We start from the raw sequence: 4994 nt of genomic DNA on the forward strand, positions 1-4994 counted from the left end.
TTTAACAAGCTTGATACAAGGTCAATATTTTAAAAAATCAATTGTATTTGTATAGACCAACAGCAAACAGGAAATGAAATTCAGAAAATTATGCTCTTGATAGTAAAATCTAAAAGAAGAAATACATCAGAATAAATCTAACAAGAGACATGAAGATCTCTCTATATAAAACTGTGAAACATTATTGAGAAAATTGAAAGAATATCTAAATGAATTAAAGGATATACCATGTTCATGGACTGAGGGACTCAATTTATTAAAGACGTCAATACTCCACAAATTAATCTCAGTTTCAATGTAATGAAGTCCCATTAGTTTGGGGGTTTTTTTGTTTCTGTTTTTGTATTTGCTCTTTTCCTCTTTGTGTGTTTGTTTGCTTGTTGCTTCTTTGTGGAAATTGACAGTGGTTTTTGAAGCACTGGGAAGTCTGTCCACCTACAATTTAAATTTACTTCTCTCTTCATTGATGCCTGAAATCCCACATTTAGGTATTCATTCTGTAACTTTACTTTTCTTTGCCCCTCTTAAATGTGACTCCTCACACTTCCCCGGGAGAGGCAGCACTTTAAGGTTTGTGAGCCATTTATGCTTCAGTACAAATGAGTTTGGGATAAGTTCTCTAGAAGAAGTTTTGGTAAGGAGAAGAATGAATGAGGCAAGAGGCACTTAAAAGGGAAAAGATAAAAGAAAATGAGTTCAATAAAGACAACCACAGACACCAGAAAAACAGGCCTTTTTCTATTTCTCAATCCTACTTAGAGCAGCTCAGTTTACAAAAATTCAGAAAAGCAGATGACTGCAATATTTCTGCTTATTGATTTATTTTCTATTCTAGTATAGGCCACTGCCAATCAATTAGTCACCACCTGCTTAATCCCAAATTTTAATTTAAAATTGTTTTTTGTTGCTTTTTAAATTGGTATGTCATCTGGATTCCAAAACATGACATTCTGTTGTCTTTGGGACACATGAAAAAGTGTTTTGATGTTTGGGACTATATGATTAATCTGCCAAATGGTGGAAAGAGTATTTGATTGGGAACAGATTTTTTAATATTTCTTAATATTTAATATGCAACCATTTATCTTTGATAAATTGCTTAGCTCAGCAGGCTCATATTTTTCTCATTTGAAAAATGAAGGGACTAAAATATCTCATGAATTTGTGACCCTCGACCCCTTTAAGAGTACATGACTCTTAGTCAGAAGTTCATTTGATCATTCAGGAAATTCTTTCTAAGAATAGGACAGGATAATTTTAGATGATGCCTTTCTTTTAATGATACCAATTAATTTTTTTTTCAAAGATTTCAAGTTAAAAAGTAGAGATAAATATCTTTTTCCTAGAAATGGGGATTCAGTAAACTATAAAGTTTCACTAAGCTTAAAGAGTTGAAGGTAAAGGGCAAACGTTGTTAATATCAATATTATTATTTAGAAAATACTCTTTACAGCTCACAGGTTCAGGTCAGAAACTAATAATGTTTTTAATAATCCACAAATGCTCAAAGGGCAAACTATTTATTCTGTATATGACAGTTATAAAAACACAGTTCTTTCATGCCTTAAATATAATTTCAAATCCAAACTTCTCCCTCATTTATTATGAAAAAAATTAAGTTTATTCCTTTGATCTAAATTAATTTACCAAAATAGGTGTAAATTGTCTGTGCTGGATAATCTTTTCAAATATAACTTCCTTGTGTTAGAATACTCTCATTTGTGACAGGCAAAATAAGTAGATGAATTATTAAAATGCCTGCTACCTCTGCAATCTGATGGTTTTTGACATGATTTAATCAATCAATAAGCACTTATGTCAAAAGTTACTTAGACCAATGGTTCTTAAATTTTAGTCCTTGGAGTTCTAGGATTTTGTCGAGGAGACTTATGGGTTTAGGAAGAGAGGAGGGTACAAATAATCAAAGCACTGATTTTATATTTTATAAATTTATTGAGATTTCACATAAAATTTTGTTTGCAAGATAGTATATGTTGTTTTAAACATTTGGATACCACTGACTTATGCATAAAGAATATTCTGAAATGTAGAGGTTAATAAGGTAATAATAATAATAATGGCTAATGCACATTGAGAATTTATTAAATACCAGGCACTGTTTGAGTGCTTAAGATGCACTAATTTATCTCATCCTAACATCAATCCAATGATTATCTCCATTTTACAGATGTAGAAATCAAAGCACAGAACAGTTAAATAACTGTCCCAATTAGTAAACAAAGGAACCATAACCAAACTCAGGCTGTTTAACTCCAGTATGCTCACTCTTACCCACATTGTTAATTTATTTTCTTAGGACCTCCTTAGGACAGGATAATGGACAATCTTGAAAGCCAGACAAAGTAGACTAAATGGAGTTTCTGATCAGAAAAGCAACAATACAGGAGTGGCATTAAAAAAATATTCATCTGGTAATGAATGTAGAATAAATTAAATAATAGCAGAATCTAAGTTTGGTTATTTGGGCTCATTCATTCATTCATTTAACAAATATTCATTTGCGCTAGTCACCATTCTTTGTCATTAGGCTACATTAATGAACAAAGCATACAGAACATTCTACCCTCTTGGACGTGCTAATAGACTCAGAGACTAGTTACCTGGGCCTAGGAGGATAGCAATGAGCCTGCAGAGAATAAGTTGAAAAATATTCAAATATTATTTGAATGTAAAGGTTTGGCAGAGGTAGAAGGATGAGAAAATCAGAGAGGCGACTAGGTTTGGAGGAAAAAAAAATGATTTTGAATAGCTGTCTTTGAAGGAATTGCAAGACATCCCTTTGTGAATATTTAGAAGGCAGCTAGCAATAGAAAGCTAGAGCTTTAGTGAGAGTAAACTATATAGAAACCAGAGCCATTCGCCATTGAGGTAATATCCAATCCAATGGCAGGTTTTAGTTGGAACCATAAAATTTAATAAATATTCTGATAGAGAAGGCAGGCAAAATATAGAAGTTTGGTGAATTTCCAAAATAACGGAATGGGAGGAATCAAAAAGAAGTACTCACGGTAACAAGCTGACAGGTTGAGTAGGTAACAAGAGTAACAAGGTAGTATACAGGCGCACTCAATCCAAAGGAAACTACGACAGTCAACTCTGGGCAGCAAAATATCAAAAGCAGTTGAGATTTTAAAGTAAACACAACAAAAGAAAAACCTTTGAATTTGGGAATTAAGTCATTATTGACGTTGAAAATAAAATCTTGGAATGTGGAATGAAAGCAGGGTGAAGGGAGAATACAAATAGTGCATAAATGCCACTTGCTTTACACATATCATAGTACAAGGAAGGGGAGGAGTGGACTAGGAAGAAGGGCATGCTTGTTTTGGTGATAATGGCATCAAGAACACTAAAGGAATTTGAAACCACAAATTACTTGATGATTATGGAAAACTTTACTTTGCTTTTAAAAAGCTTCAAATAGCTTATAGATATCCAAACTAATTCCTTTGTCTTCCCACTACTAATGCTACTTCCAAGAGAGTAATAGAAACCTCTCACTTGTTTTTAACAATGCCCATTGCCCCAGCTGTTTTCTCTTAATCTACTATCTTTTACTTCCTTACCTTAGCTTACAAAAACATTTTAGTGCAGGGGGAATATAACAATAATGCTGGACTCATTTATAATTCCATCTCTTCAAACACATTTTCCCACATGAAATGCAGTTAGGATTAATTAAAAAGAAAGCAGAGTGACAAATAAGAAAATCCTCTTTTAAAAAAGATAAAAAAAAAACCTTTGTTCTGAAAGGTAGATATGAATCACTGACAGCACACATTCGGGTATTAGCTAGGTGTATTGTATTTAACAAGGTTCCCAGTCTTTCACTCAAGCTTTGTTCCAGTATAATTGTGCCCTCTACAGTTTTATCAAGTAAATGAAGGTGACTTTAGCTTGAAAGAAATCTGATAAGTCTCTGATACTCAGTCCACACTCTGATTTAGGCAGGAAAGCAATATTTGGTTCTTTATAAAAATGTCCCTGACCTATTTAATTTGGAGGAACTCTCTAAGATAAAAGGCAACTAAATTTAACAAGTGGATATATTACCGGTTGTGTGATGACCATCGGAAAAGAAAATAAAGTTTTATGTTGATCTAATTTTTCTCCTTAAAATACTGAAAACTTTATTATTGGTGACAATGTTGAATTTTACGTGAGTCCTGTAATCCTGGCAAACAACAAAAGTTAAGATATCCCTCTGCCCTTTGTGTTGTGGAAAACAGTTTATTTATTGCAAAGACCCACCCTTCCCCGTATGACTTAAATGAGACTCACAGATGCCTCCCCTTGTTTACCTATGGCAAGGCCAGACAAAGAGCCTCCAAATTCCCATTTTTTTCCCTCATAAATTATCAGCTGAACTGTTTGTTCTTACTAATGAATTGGCACAAAATGCTTGTTAATCAAACTTTAAAGTGTCACTCTTTCCTCCAGGCTCCAGAACTCTGACTCACTGTCAGCCTGAGTCAACATATAATCTCCCCCTAGAGAATAGGCTGGCCTCCAGTAAAATATTCTCTGGTCTACTATCCAATCAAGCCACTCTTTAATCCTACTTGCCCACACCCTATTCTTTCTAACCTTGTTTATTCCTCCCAATAGAAGAAAAACCCATTTTTCCTAACCTTTGAGAGGCATGCAGACCTTATGCTCACAGCATTCTCCCTATTGAAATAGACACCTCCTTGCAATTATCCTTTCAAATAAAGTCTCTCCTAAATGGAGATTTGTTTTTTATTTGACATTGGAAACTGGTAGAAAGAAGTAAATATTGCTGCATTTAGATATATATGATAATAGAGGATTGAAAACTCTAAGTATTAAGTGATTTGATTCATTCAGTGAATTATGAGTGTTAGTGAATACATTAGTCCACAAGGAGAAAGTCATTTAAGTATCTGCTATATGCTAGGATCTCCTCTATTAGGCCACAATTAGACAAATCTGTTTGCTCAAAAAGCACACAG

The sequence above is a fragment of the Equus przewalskii genome, chromosome X (assembly GCF_037783145.1).
Source record: "Equus przewalskii isolate Varuska chromosome X, EquPr2, whole genome shotgun sequence".
Lineage (NCBI taxonomy): Eukaryota > Metazoa > Chordata > Mammalia > Perissodactyla > Equidae > Equus > Equus przewalskii.